Source organism: Neovison vison, chromosome 14 (genome assembly GCF_020171115.1).
Source record: "Neovison vison isolate M4711 chromosome 14, ASM_NN_V1, whole genome shotgun sequence".
NCBI classification, from domain to species: Eukaryota; Metazoa; Chordata; class Mammalia; order Carnivora; family Mustelidae; genus Neogale; species Neogale vison.
The window spans coordinates 40,534,700-40,550,696 of record NC_058104.1 but is presented as its reverse complement, the minus strand read 5'-3'; positions in this window follow the sequence as shown (position 1 = coordinate 40,550,696).

Here is a 15,997-nt window from a genome sequence, read left to right as displayed (position 1 = left end):
GAAATCCAGCCAAGACCAAGTTCACTTACCAAGGAGAACAACAGAATTCCAGAGGAGGAGAAAGCAAAGCAAAGAATTCATGGCTTTTTCCACATGATTCTTTACTCTCACAGTTAATTAATTTATTTAATTTTTTTTTCTTCAGCTAATTCTTTTTAACATTTACCCTTTCCTCTTTTAACTTTTTTTAACTAGTTTATCTTAATAATATCTTCATCAAAATAATAATCTTTTTTGAACCTTCATTATTATAGTCACATTTTATCCTTCATTGTATCTAACTTTATTTTTTGAATACACGTAGGGTTTTTCTTCTGAAAATTTGGGCTACAACTTCTTCTAATAGATCATATATACCCTAAATCTACCTCTGGGCTGGTTCTAGTCTCCAGCCCAAGCAAATTCTCTTGACTTTCTTTTTCTTTATTCTCCCAACCAACTTACTTTATCAACTCCTTTTTTTGAAATTAATTTTTTTTTTAATCTTAAAGGGCATATTCCATCCCTTCATTGTGTTTACCCTTATATATGTTTTTCATTCTTTAAAATTTTGGGATGTAGTTTCTTCTAAGAAACCAAAATACTCCCAAAATTAAGTGGGTGACTCTGTTCTAATCACCAGTTTAATATATTTTTTCTTCTTTTTTATATTTTTTCTTTGTTTTCTTTATTTAATTTTTTTTTCTTAACTTCTTTTTATCCCTTTCTCCCTCTCATGCTTCAGGGTCTCTTCTGATTTGCTTAAAGTACATTTTCCTGGGGTCTTTCCCACCCTTTTAGTATTTTATTTACTCCTTCATATATTCTTTTCTGGACAAAATGACAAGGCAGAAAAACTCACCACAAAATAAAGAACAAGAGGCAGTACCGAAGGTTAGGGACCTAATCACTAAGGCCATTGGTAATACGTCACATCTAGAGTTCAGAATGATGATTCTCAAAGTTTTAGCCGGGCTTGAAAAAGGCATGGAAGAAAATAGAGAAACCCTCTCCGAAGAGATAAAAGCCCTTCCTGGAGAAATAAAATAACTAAAATCCTCACAAGTTGAAATTTTTTTTAAAAAGCTATTAATTAGGTAAAATTCCATAGGAGTCAAATCATAGGCCATTGGTCTTTTCTTACTAATTTTTCTTACCTTAATCCACTCTAGATCCTTCCACATCCTTGCTGATGGCAAGGTTTCATTCTTTTTGAGGCTGGGTCCTATTCCATTAGATAGATAGATAGACAGATAGATAGAAGATATATCTCTCACATCTTCTTTCTCCATTCATCAGTGAATGGACACTGGGAGTCCCTCCATTGTTTTGCTATTCTTGAAAATGCTGCTATAAACATCACGGTGCTTGTACCCCATTGAATGCGCAGTTTTGTGTCCTTTGGATAAATTCCAAGAAGTGCAATTGCTGGATCCTAGGGTTGTTCAGATTTTAGCTTTTGGAGGAACCACCAACTCTTTTCCAAAGAGACTGCAACAACCTGCATGCCCACGGACAGTGCAGGAGGGTTTCTGCTTTAAGCAGAACGTTACGTGCCTGCAATTCCCTAAGAGGAAATGGAAAACCTGTGGGATAACCTGACTCACCGAGTGTCAGGCAAGCAGCCACAGAAATTCACCCCAGGGTTCCTGAAGCCAAGCCCCTTGAAGCCACCAGAATACCTCTATCTAGGGGAATTCCCAAAGACTCTCCTTCTGACTTCACCACCCATGAGACTGCAGAGAAAATACAGCGTGTCCAACTATCTAGGTGGTTCATTGAGTGAAACTAGAAGGTCAAGCTTCCCTTTTAAATCATCCAAGCCTCCTCGGAATCATTTTGAATTTTCACTCTGCCCTCATTGGAACTCTTTGTATGGAAAGACGAATCCATTAGGATACATCACCTTGGACAATGGAAAAGATACCATCCAAGTCACTAACTGACAACAAACAGCCACGTAACTCTAGATGCCTGCCATTCCACCACAGCCTACGCCCAGTGGAATAAACACTGTTAGATGAAGGAACACATTCTATGTTCAAAGCACACACCGAGTCAATCTCATCTGTGATTCATGAACTGGCATGAGTCTCCTAATGCAGCTCACAACGCCTCACAGGTCTCAAGCCACAATGACACTGTCCCTCCAGAATGGGGACCCCTGAGACAGGCCACAGGACTACTCGGAATTGCCCCAGAATGCTGGCAATCCTGGGCTCTACTCAGTCCCCTGGGTGGCCAGCCTCAGCACTGGCAGAATGCGTGTGCCACACCCCTAGGACCTAAACCTAACCCTAGGTTGGGTGTTCAGGTTTACATCCCCAGAGACCTGGCCCCCAAGTCCTCCAGATTGGGAACCCCAGAGTTACACCCCAGGACTCCACTGCCACAAAGGAGGAAACAATACTCTTTTGAGCTGCAGAAAACCCTCAGACGGGGAGAAACCTTCATACCCTCCTGAGGCCACCCCCACTTTCAGCACCTAAATGGGCCAGAAACATGGAGCCTCATTCTCAGCCTGAGACCCTTCCAGAAATCTCCTCTCAGCTGGGTCTCTCAGGGGAGCTGCATGGGCCCAGTCCAAGTTTCTGGATGGTCACAACTGGACCTAGGGAGAAAGCACTCTAGACAGTGGGTGTGAGTGCATCCTAAATTGCCGCCAATGCCAGCCAATTCTCATGAGCTTCTTGCCCAACTAAATATCCATTTGAGCATAAGGCTCATGAGAATTGGCTGGAAAACCCCACAGTGAAACTGTTTTTGGAGGCACGGACCTACAGGGCCATGATCTCAAGTGGTCCCAGCCCAAACCCCATGAGAAAGCAGTCTAAAACCCAGGTGCAAACATGGCTAAACACTCCCTCTACTCAGCCCCCTGGAGTGCCGGTCTCAGCAATTTCAGATCAGGCCTGCCATGCCCCAGACCCTAACCCTAACCCTAGGTTGGGTTTTCAGGCTTCCATCTGCAGGGGCCTATCCCCCAAGCCCTCCAAATTGGGGACCACAGAGCCACACCCCAGGAATCCACCTGCTACCCAGATAGGAACTGTGCCATTGGAGCTGTGCCCAACCCTCAGAGGAGGAGAAACATGCACGCATCCCTGAGGCCAAACCCACCTTCGGTGGTACCCATGGTCACCAACCCAGAGACTGAGGCATTGCATGATGCCCTCCCTCAACTCAGCCTACCAGAAATCCTGCCTCAGCATCAGCAGATCTGGCCTGCCATGCCCTTAGGCCCTAACCCTAACGTAGTTTGGGTTTTCAGGATTCCACCCTAAAGGCCTGGCACCAAAGCCCTCGAGATTAAGGACCCCTGAGTAACACCCCAGAATTCAATCCACAATGCAGGTGTAAGATGGACCTTTTGGAGGTGTGCTGAACTATCAGAGTGGGAGAAACCTGCATGCCCTCGTAAACCCAACACCACCTTCGGTTGCCCCCTAGCCACAAAAACGGACTCTGATGCAATGACTGACAAATCCTCAATTTGGCCCTGAGCAGATCATGCCTCCGAAATGGTAGATCAGGCCTGCCATGTCCCTAGGCCCTAGGCCTAAACCTAGGTGAGGTGTACAGGCTATCATGCCCAGAGGCCTGGCCCACAACCCAGCCAGATTGGGGACCCCTGAGACTCACACCAGAATTCTGCCTCCCACGGAGGGCACAACTCTGCTACTTGGAGCTACACAGAACCCTCAGAACGGGAGAAACCTGTATGACCCCGTGAGGCCACCCCACCTTATGTGGAACCCACAGACACAAACCTGAAATCTGACGCACCTCCAGTCATGCGTCCTCAACTCAGCCCACCAGGGAGCCTGCCTCAGCACTGGCAGGTAGAACCTGCCATGCCCCTAGGCCCTAACGCTAATCCTAGTTTGGACTTTCAGGCTACCATCCCAAAAGACCTGACCCCAAAACCAGCCTCATTAAGGACCCCGAGTGACACCCCAGTACTCAGCTTCCCATGTGGTAGGAAGCTGTGCCATTTGAAGCTGCACTGAATCCTCAGAGAAGGAGAAACCTGCATACCCCACTTTAGTGACCCCCCCCCACAATCTGCAGCACCCCTGGCCACAAACCCGTATTCTGAGGCACCACCTGACATATGCCCTCAACTGAGCCCCAAGGGGATCGTGCCTCATTGCTGGCAGATGGGGCCTGCCATGCCCCTAAGTCCTAACCCTAACCCTAGGAGGGGTGTACAGACTTTGGAGCCCAGATGTCTGGTCCTTATGTCCACCAGATTGAGGATGCCTGGTGCTCATGCTGAGACTCTGCCTGCCACCCAGGGCACAACTGCGTTGTTTGGAGCTGCGCTGAACCCTCAAAATGGGAAAAACCTGCATGCCCCCTGAAGCCACCTCCAGCTTCGGCAGTCCCCCAGGCACAAACCCAGAGTGTAATGCACCAACTGACCCTGGCCCTCAATTTGGTGCCCCAGACATCCTGCCTCAGCACTGGCAGATCAGGCCAGCCATGCCCCCGTGCCCTATCCCTAGCCCTAGGTTGGGTTTTCAGTCTTCTGTCCTCTCATGATCAACACCAAAGCCCCATTGATGGGTTACACCCGAACTATACCAGAATATTTCATGGCCGCCTGAGGTATCCCACTTTCAGAAACCCCCTGTACACTACATGGATTCTAACCTTCACACTGACCCACGTCCTCAACTCTGCTCCCCAGGTCGCTCCTCTCCGGGTGGCCGATTGGGCCTGACATGACTCTCAGCCCTAACCTAAACTTAGGTGCATTTTCTGTCTTGGGTCCCCAGAATACAGGTTACCAAAGCCCCACATATGTGGGTCCCATGAGAAATGCCAGAGGACTCTGCCTTCTACCCAGAAGGAAACAGTAGCATTGGAACTCTGCCAAGAACTCAAAGCAGGAGAAATCTGCCCTTTCCCCCATGGCCACCCCCATCTTCCGCAGCCCCATATCTTCTGTAGCCCCACAGACACCAACCCGGAGCCTGACTCAGCCTGACCCATGTTCTCCACTCAGTCCCCTTGAGAGCTCTGCACAGCTCCAGCAGATCAGGCCTGTATGTTCCTGGGGCCTGGCCCTAACCCTAGGTTGGGTTTCAGGCTTCTGTCCCCAGAGGACTGGCGCACAAATCCCATGGATGGGGACACCTGAGCAATATCTGATCTCTGCCTGCAACCCAGAAGGAAACCATACCATTTGGAACTCTGCAAAGGATTCTGAGCAGGAGAAATCTGCCATGCACCACTGAGTTCACCCAGTCAGCAGCTCCCTGGACATAAACCTGAACCTGACACTCACTCTACCCAGCACTCTGTACTCAGCCTTCTGGATAGCTTGCCACACCACCGTCAGACTGGGCCTGCCATGCTCCTAACCCCTTACTGAAGCTTAGTTTGTGTTCTGAGCATTCCATTCCTAGGGGCCTGGCCCCCCGCTTCAGGGACTGAGCCATACCACAGGACTCAGCCTAATACAAAGGAGGAAAACGTGCCTTGTAGACCTCTAGAAAGTATTCAAAGCAGGAGAAAATGTCTGCCCACCTGAGCCTATCCCAGCAAACCCACACTTTCAGTAGCCTCTTGGCCACAGACCCTGTGCCTGACCTGAACTGAAACGCTCATCCTTAATTCTAGCCTCTAGGAACCACACACACTGTCAGCTGACTGGGCCTGCAATGTCCCTTGACCCTAACTCTATCCCTAGGTTGGGTCTTCTGGTATCCATCCCTCAAAGGTGGGGTCCAAAGCCCCAGAATTTGAGGATGCCTGAGCAATACCAGAGGACTCAGCCTTCCACCCAGAAGGAAATTTTCCATAATGGACTCCAGTAAATATGCAGGTCAGTAGAAATCTGAAAGCCTGTTTCCATTCCAGTGAACTCCCACTTTCAAGGGCTCATGGATTGAAACCATGAAACCACTCACCCTAACCCATGCCCCCAACCCAGCCCTCCACGATGCTCACCACACGGTTGGCAGTTCAGACCTTCCTTGCTCCTAGGTCCTAATCATAATCCTGTTTGTGGTTCTGAGAGGTCCATCTGTAGAGGCCTGGCTCCCAAACCCCAGTTACTAGGAACATTTCAGCAAAACCAGAGGATCAGCCAGCCACACAAAAGGAAACTCCCTTTTTTCCTCCAGACTGGACTCAGAGCATGAGAAATCTGAATGCAAACCTGAGACAATGTCAGTGAACCTACACTTTCATCCACCCTCTAAACAAAATCCCTGAGCTTCATACACACCCTAAAACTCCACTTTAACTCAGACCTTGTGAAGTTCTCCACACTTCTGGCTGATTGCATCTTCCAGACTTCAGGGCCTTAACCCAATGTAAGGTCTAGACATGGGTGAAAACATGAACAGACATTTCTCCAATGATGACACATATGTGACCAACAGATACATGCATAAATGTGCCATGTCACATGGCTTCTGGAAAATACAAATCTAAACCACACTGAGGTGTCCTATCACACCAGGCAGAATGTCTAAAATTAACAAGACATGAAACCACAAATGTTGGTGAGGATGCAGAGAATGGAAAAGCCTCCTACACTCCTGGTGGAAATGCATACTGTTACCTCCACTCTGGAAAACAGTACAGGGTTTCCTCAAGAAGTTAAAGGAAAGTTACCCTAAAACACAGCAATTGCACTCCAGGGCTTTTACCACAAAAACAGAGATGTAGTGAAAAGAACTGGCACGTGCACCCCAGTGTTCATTGCAACAATATCCACTATAGCTAAACTATGGAAAGAACCCAGATATCTATGGACAGAGGAATAGATAAAGAAAATGCGGTTCCTATATTCAATGGAATATTACTCGGCCATCAGAAAGGATGAATACTTATCTTCACATCAACCTGGATGGGTCTGGAAAATATTACGCTGAGTAAAATGTGTCAATGAGAGAAACACAATTATCATATGGTTTCACTCAAATGTGAAATATCAGAAACAGGGCAGAGAACCGTAGGGAAAGGAAGGGGAAACAGAATGGGAAGTCATCAGAGAGGGGGAAAAAACCACGATAGACTCTTAACTTTAGCAACAAACTGAGGGTTGCTGGAGAGGAGGTGGGGGGAGGGTAACTGGGTGACAGGCATTAAAGAACGCCATGTGGTGCAATGAGCACTTGGTATTATAGACATCTGATAGATTATTTAACACTACATCTGAAACTAATGATGTATGATAAGTTGGCTAATTGAATTTAAATTTTAAAAATATGAAAGAACTCAAAGAAACTACCCTAAAAATTTGTATTGAACCACAAAAGATACTGAACAAACAACACAATGTTACAAAGGAAAACAAAGCTGGAGGAGTCACAATTCCATATTTCAAATTATAGTACAAAGCTGCAGTCATCTTAACGGTATGGGACTGGTGCAAAAATACAGCAACCAAGAGAACAGAATAGAAGCTCCAACATAAACCCACAATTATGTGCCCAATTAATCTTCTGCAAAACAGGCAAAAATATTAAAAGGGAAAAAGACAGTCTCTACAACAAATGGTGTTGGAAAAACTGGATAGCTATGAACAAAAGAATGAAATTAGACTGCTTTCTTACACCATACAGACAAATAAACTCAACACAGTTTCAAGACCTCAATGTGAGACCTGAAATCATAAAAAAACCTACAAGAGGGCACAGACAGTAACTTCTGACATGAACCATACATTTTCTAGACATGTCTCCTAAGGCAAAGGAAACAAAAGCAAAAATAAACTGCTGGAACTACATCAATATAAAAACTTACCACACAGGGGCGCCTGGGTGGCTCAGTGGGTTGAGCCGCTGCCTTCGGCTCAGGTCATGGTCTCGGGGTCCTTGGATCGAGTCCCGCATCAGGCTCTCTGCTCAGCAGGGAGCCTGCTTCCTTCTCTCTCTCTCTCTCTGCCTGCCTCTCTTCCTACTTGTGATCTCTCTCTGTCAAATAAATAAATAAATAAATCTTTAAAAAAAAAAAAAACTTACCACACACCAGAAGAACAATGAAAATGTAATAAATAAAAGACAACCTACTTAATGGGAGAAGATGTTTGCAAATATCCCTTGCAATAAAGGGGTAGTGTCCAAAATAGGTAGAACTGATACAACGCAACACCCGAAAAACAATCCAGTTAAAAAAGAGAAGACATGAACAGACATTTTTCCAAAGAAATACAGATGGCCAACAGTCACGTGAAGAGATATTCACCATCACCCATCAACAGGAAAATTCAAATGAAAAGTTCCATGAGATGTTACTTCATCCTATCAGAATGGCTAACAGCACCAGCACAAGAAAACAGATGTTGGGAGGATGTGGGCAAAAGGGAACCCTCTTGCACTGTTGGTGGGAATGCAAGCTGCTGTAGCCACTGTGGAAAACAGTATGACTGTTCCTCAAAACATTAAATATAGAAATACCTTATGATCCAGCAAACACACTACTGGGTGTTTAGCAAAGAATAGGAGAACAATAACTCAAAAGGTTACATGTGTCCCTATGTTTCTTGCAACATTATTTACAATATTACAATATGGAAGCAACCCAAGTATTTCTTGATAATCTGATAAATGAGATGATGCATGTATACACACACACACACACAGTGGAAAATTACTCAGCCATAAAAAGAATGAAATCTTGCCATTTGCAGACACATGGATGGAGCTAGAGAGTACTATCCTAAGTGAAATCTGTCAGTTGGAGAAAGACAAATGCCTTTTGATGCAACTCTTACATGGAATTTAAGAAACGAACATACATAAATAAAGGAGAAAGAAGATACAAAACAAAATACCAACTCTGTGGTTACCAGAGTGGAAGTGGATGGAGGGATGAGTGACATGGACGACGGGGACTAAGAGTACACTTTTCTTGATGACTGCTGAGTAATATATAGAATCGTGTAATCACTTTATTGTACATCTGAAACTAATATACCACTGTATGTTAACTCTACTTCAATTAAAATAAACAATAAAAAAGTTTTTTCTTTCAGTAAACTATTTGAAAAAGCTTTAGCTATGCAATGTTCATAAGACTTACTTGAGAGTATTTACTCTACAATAATTATTCACTCTATGCCTGGAATTCAAATTTCACTGAATTCTTACACTTTTCCTGTTAATTGTAGCCCACAGGAGCCATGGTCCCTTTCAATCTGGGGTCAGCACCTATGCTTTCCAGAGTGTAAGTCGAGACGGATGTCACTTCACTGTCCAGAAAGCTATGACTGATTCTGTTCCATGTGAGATTGTCATAGAGTATGAGACAGGCTTCAGAGCAGGTCTGTTATACACCTGGATCTCCACTTCAGTGGTCATTGCCTGGATCTATTTGGCTGATAAGTTCCTGTGGATGGGCTTGCTTCCAAGTACATACCTGGAAGACAAGTGTGGAGGACTTGGTGTCGGACAGGAAGAGGACCAAGTACAGACAAGGGTACGATCCCTCCCCTGATCTAGGAATGGCCGTGGGATTGGGTATGGGATACAGAAGCAACGGAAACCACTAAGGTCACCAGCTGAAAGCAGGGAGCCCAGGTCACAGGATCCTGAGATGCAGGGCTTGAAGTCTGTTCTGAGCTATCTCTGGGCAGGAAGGGAGGAAGGAGAGAGAAGGAGAAATTGCCTGCACCTGGCCCATGCCAGCAAGGTCCATGCCCATGTCATGCCACCACTACTGGTACATGTCAGTCTACACAGCTGACCCAGCCTGGGCTCAAGATGGGCTGTCTTGGGTCCCTAAACCCTCAGTTGGACAGATGGCTGAAGGGCTCAGGGACATGCTGAGGAAGATGGGAAGGAAGGATGCCCCTCCCAGGTCATCCTGTCCTTGAGCAGGCAGCCCTCCAGGACTGCTAAAAACCCACTGAAAGTTTTGAAAGACATGCCATGGATGAACTAAGGCATTGAGAAATAGAAAACAATATTCGCTTTTAAGTTCAGAGCTGTCTGCTCATGAAGTGAGAAGACCTTCTCTGAGGAAGACTGAGGGGAGGGCAGGTCAGGCTGAAAAGAGAGATGTGGCTTTCTTGACTGGGGACCTGCAGCCCCCTTCCAGGGTAAGGTGTTGTCCTCACCTCACAGGGGATCCATGGAAGTTTTCCATCAAGGGACTGACTGAGCTGCCTCTTGAAAAGGTACCCTGGCATCAGGATACACAGGGCAGAAGAAGAGGGCCAGATGGAGGGAGAGCAATACCCTGAGGACATGGGGCAAGAGCAGAGGCTCATGACCATAAAGATGACAAAAAATAGGAGGCAGCAGCATGGGAGCTGGCACAGTGCTCACAGTTACGGTGACTGGATGCCTTCTGTGCCAGGTATGGTTGACTTCAGTGGGCTCCAGACTAGTCCTGACCACAACCCTAGGAAGTGTGCACCACTATTGATCTCTCCCCATGCTGCTGCTAGGAATCACAGTCACAGACCCTGGTCCATTTTTATGGAAATGAAGGAGTGGCTCCCCGGGCACACTGCCCCTCTGGTGGTGGTCCAGTGCAGCCCTTGTGCTTGGCCAGACACTGCTGTCTACCTCTGTCCACACAACTCGACAGACAGGAGGGTGTCCCTGACTTCCACAGGACCTTATGAGACAGATTGACAGACCCAACTTCCCATTCTACCACCCACACCCAGTGGGTCACTCAGGACCTCAGCTATATTGATGAAGCTCACCATGCCCTGTTTCAGTCACTTTCAAATAAAATCCTGCTCCTGCACAATACCATACATCCTGGTTGCTGACCTGGGGCCATGCCATGAACCCACATGGCACCTTTCTGTTAGAGAAGCCCAGCCCTGCACCTCAAAGAAAATGTTTCTAATGACCTGCAAATCCATCAGGAATACAGTGTGAATGGTGCTACACTGCCTGCATGGGAGTCAGTAATTCTAACAAGGGTTGACCGCCCCCCACCGCCTCGTCAACCTTCCCCTGTAAGGAGCTCATTCTCTGCCCTCAGAAAAAAAGCCCAGTAAACAAACCTTTATCCTGAATGCTCCCTTCGCCTTCTGATTCAAATCTTATCCAACCACAATGGTATGAAACTAGAAATCAGTCACAAGAAGAAAGTGGGACAGCCAAAAATATGTAGAGATTTAACAACATGCTACTAAACTACTAACAGTCAAAGAAGAAGTCATAAGAAATTTTAAAAGTACCTCAAGACAAAAAAAAAAAAAACAGGAAGCAGCAAAATTAGTTCTAAGGTGGAAGTTCATAGAAATTCAGGTCCTCATCAATCCACAAGAAAGCTCCCCTATAAACATTATAATTTTACATGAGAAAGAAGTATTAAAAAAAAAAAAAGCAAAAACCCCAAATCAGTAGGAATAAGGAAATGGCAAAAAGGAATGTGAAAATAAATACAATGGTGACTCAAAAGAAAAAAGATCAATGAAAATAAGAGCTGCCTTTGTTGGAAAGATAAACAATGTTAACAAACTTTTAGCTAGACTCACCAAGAAAGAGAGAGGGCTCAAAAACAATCAGGAAAGAAAGATGATTAATTCCTGTCTCACACCAAAATCCTAGAGAACACAGGCAGCAACCTCTTTGACCTCCAACACAGCAACTTCTTTCAAGATACGTCTCTAAAGGCAAGGTAAACAGAAGCAAAAATGAACTTTCGGTACTTCATCAAGATGAAAAGCTTGGAAAAAATCAACAAAACTAAAAGGCAACCTGTAGAATAGGAGTAGATATTTGCAAATGCTATTACAGTTAAAGGTCTGGTATGCAAGATTTACAAAGAATTTTTCAAACTCAACACCCAAAATACAAAGAGTCCACTCAAGAAATGGGCAGAAGACATAAAAAGACACTTCTCCAAAAAAGACATACAAATGGCTAACAGAAACATGAAAACATTCTCCACATCACTTGCCATCAGGGAAATAAAAATCAAAACCACAATGAGACACCACCTTACACCAGTTAGAATGGCAAAAATTAAAGGACAGGGAACAACAAATGTTGGTGAGGAGGTGAAACATCTTACACAACAGTGTAAGAGGGAACCCTCTTACACTGTTGATTGGAATGCAAGCTGGTACAGTCACTCTGAAGAACAGTATGCAGTTTCCTCAAGACATTAAAAATAAAGCTACCCAGTGACCCACCAATTGCACTCCTGGGTATTTACCATATGGATTTGGTAAAAAGAACAGGCACATGCACGCCAGTGTTCATAGCAGCAATGTCCATAATAGCCAAACTGTGGAAGGAGCTGAGATGTCCTTCCACAGATGAATGTATAAAGAAGATACGGTTCAGGGGCCCCTGAGTGACTCAGTGGGTTAAGCTTCTGCCTTCAGCTCAGGTCATGATCTCAGAGTCCTGGGATCGAGCCCCGCATAAGGCCCTCTGCTCAGTGGAGACCCTGCTTCCCCCTATCTCCCTGCCTGCCTCTCTGCCTACTTGTGATCTCTCTCTCTCTCTCTGTCAAATAAATAAATAAAATTCTTTAAAAGAGAAGATGTGGTTCATATATACAATGGAATATTACTCAGCCATCAGAAATGATGAATACCTACCATTTGCATGAACTTGGATGGAACTGGAGGGGATTATGCTAAGTGAAATAAGTCAAGCAGAGAAAGACAGTTATATGGTTTCACTCATATATGCAATATAAGGAAAAACACAGAGGATCATAGGGACAGGGTGGGAAACCTGAATGGGAAGATATCTGAAAGGGAGAAAAACCATATAAGACTCTTGACTCTGGGAAACAAATTGAGGGTTGCAGAAAGGGAAGTGGGTGGGGGGATGGGATAACTGGGTGATGGGCATGAAAGAGGGCATGTGTGGTGATAAGCACTGGCTGTTATACTCTATGAATTACTAAACTAGTTGAATCATTAATAATGAATCATTGAACATTACATCAAAAACTAATGATGTACTATACCTTGCCTAATTTGAATTTAAATTTTAAAAAGTGAGAAACGTTTAAAAAATGAACAAAAGATGATCATGACAATGAATACCACAAAAACACAAAAGATCATAAGAGTACTATGAGCAAGTGGAGACCAACACACTGGACAACCTAGAAGAAATGGATAAGTCCCTACCAACAACCTAGAAAGACTGAACCATGAAAGGGAAAAAATCTGAACAGAATGATCACTAGTAAAAAGATTGAATTGATAATCAAAACCTCCCAAGAAACAGATGTCCAAGACCAAAAATTTTCACTGAGGGGTTCAGCCAGACAGTTGAAGAATTAATACAAATCCTTCACAAACTCTTTAAAAAATAGGAGAGGAGGGCATCCGTTCAAACTCATTTTATAAAGCAAGCATTATCCTGTTACCAAAAAAATTCAAGAAAAGGATTCAAGAAACACTACAAGAAAAGGAAACACCAATATCCCTCGTGAACACAGATGTAAAAATCCTCAAGAAATTAATCAGCAAACTGAATTCAACAATACATCAGGAGAGTCCCACAACATGGTCCAGTGGGATTTGTTCCAGTGATGCAAGGATGATTTCACGTCTGCACGTCCACCAATGGGACACGTCACCTTAACAAAATAAAAGATAAAACCATATGATTGTTATAAGAGATGGAGAAAGAACATCTCACAAGATTGAATATGCATTTATGATAAAACCCTAAACCATCTGGGTATTGGGGGAACATACCTCAACACAATAAAGGCTCTATATGTTGCATGGAGCACTGGGTGTGGTATATGAACAATAAATTCTGGAACAATGAAAAGAAAATTTTAAAATAAATAAATAAAGATGTTTTTAATAGGCCCTATATGAAAGGCCCATAGCTGACACCATACTCAAGAGTGAAAAGCTCAAAACTTTCCCATTAAGATCAAGAACAAGACAAAGATAGATGCCCACTCTCACCACTTTCATTCAACATAGCACTGAAAGTCCTAGACAAAACATTTAGACAAAAAAAGATATGAAATCCAAATAGGAAAAGAAAATGGTCACTATTTGCAGATGACATGATACTATATATAGAAATCCCCAAAGACTCCACCAAAAATTTGTCAGAGAAAACAAATTCAGTAAAGTTGCAGGATACAAATTTGGCATACAAACACCTGTTGCATTTCTTCTTTTAAAAGATTTTACATATTTATTTGACAGAGGAAGCATGAGCACAGGCAGGAAGAGCAGCAGAGAGAGAGAAAGCAGACTCCCCACTGAGCAGGGAGCCCGATCAGGGGCTTCATCCCAGGACCCCAGAATCATGACCAGACCTGAACGCAGATGCTTCACCAACGGAGCCACCCAGGTACCCCAACTTGTGTTTCTATATACTGAAGACAAACTTTCACAAAAAGAAACTAAGAAAGCAATGCCATTTACAATTGCACGGAGAAAAAATATCTAGGAATAAGAGTAACCAAGAATAAGAAAGACCTGGTACACTGAACACATGGTGGAAAATAAAAGAAGTGCATGTGTGTCTCGGGATGGGGAGGGATGTGTGGGTCAGAGAAATGGAAGACGACACGAATACGCAGAAGCATATGCCATACTCATTAACTGGAAAAGTTAATAATGTTAACATGTTCTTCATACCCAAAGCAATCTACAGATGTGATGAAATCCCTATCCGAATCCCAATGACATTATTCAAAGAAATAGAAGACAGTTCTAAAATCCATACAATTTGACAAAAGACCCCAAATGCCCAAAGCAATCTGGAGAAAGAAAGCTGCAGTCACCACACTCCCAGATTTCAAGCTTAAATTACAACACAGGAGCAGAAAATGTACAACGCGGAGAGGACTGTCTCTTCAGTGAATGATACTGAGAAAACTGGACACTAAATGCAGAAGAATGTAACTAAATCACAACACTGCACACAGAAATTTTAAAACGGATGAATGAATTGAACATTAGACCTGAATCCATAAACCTCCAAGAAGAAAACACTGGTAGTGAGTTTCTCGACATTGGTTTTGGTAAAGTCTTCAGATCAGACACAAAAGCAAAGGCAACAAAGGCAAAAATAAGCAAATGGAACGACATCAAACTGAAATCTTCTTCATGGCAAAAGAAACCATCAAAAATTTAAAAGGCAACCTACCCAATGACAAAAAAAATCTGTAAATCATAAGCGTGAGAAGACTAATATGCAAAATACACAAAACACATACAAATCTAAACCAAAACTAAATAAAAAAATGGGGAGAATATGTGAATAAATACTTTCCAACGATACCATACACGTGGCCAACAGACACAGAAAAAGTTGTTCAGCATCATTAATCATCATCAGGGAACTGTTAAGTCAAAACAGGAGTCAGCTGTCACAACTGTTGGAACGGCAATTGTCCCAGAGACAGACACCAGCTGTGGTCAAGCATGTGTAAATGAGGGGACCCTATGCGCTGGTGGTGGGGATGTACATTGGTGCAGCCACAGTGGCAAACAGTATGGAAGTTCCTGAAAATAATAAACACAACTACCTTAAAACCCAGTAATTGCTCTACCGAATATTTTTTGGAGAACACAAAAACACTCCCTCTAAAAGACAGATGCACTTCCATGTTCACTAGAGCATCATTCACAATAACCAGACATGGAAACACAAACCTGGAGAGCACTATGCTAAGTAACTTAGACCCAGAATGACAAACACCAGATGCTTTCATGTCCATTTCACATAGAAACAAAAACATAATGAACACATACATACTGAAAACAAATTGCTGGTTGCCAGATTCAGGGAAGTGGGGGGGGGAGGAAACAGATGAAGGTGGTCAAAGGCACAATGTTTGAGTGATAAAATCTGCAAGTCATGGAATGTTCTGTGTAACATGGAAACTAAAGCTAACCCTGCAAGAGGGGTACGGGCTCCCCTGCTCTTTGAAAGTACAGTTTTCCTAGGAAACCTTTCACAGCAGAAATTGTATAAAGAAGGAATTACCATTAAATTATACAGAAAAATTAGTGAGCATGATCAGACTCCAAAAATTTCTTCTCGGGGAGGAGGAGTCAAGATGGCGGAGAAGTAGCGGCTGAGACTAC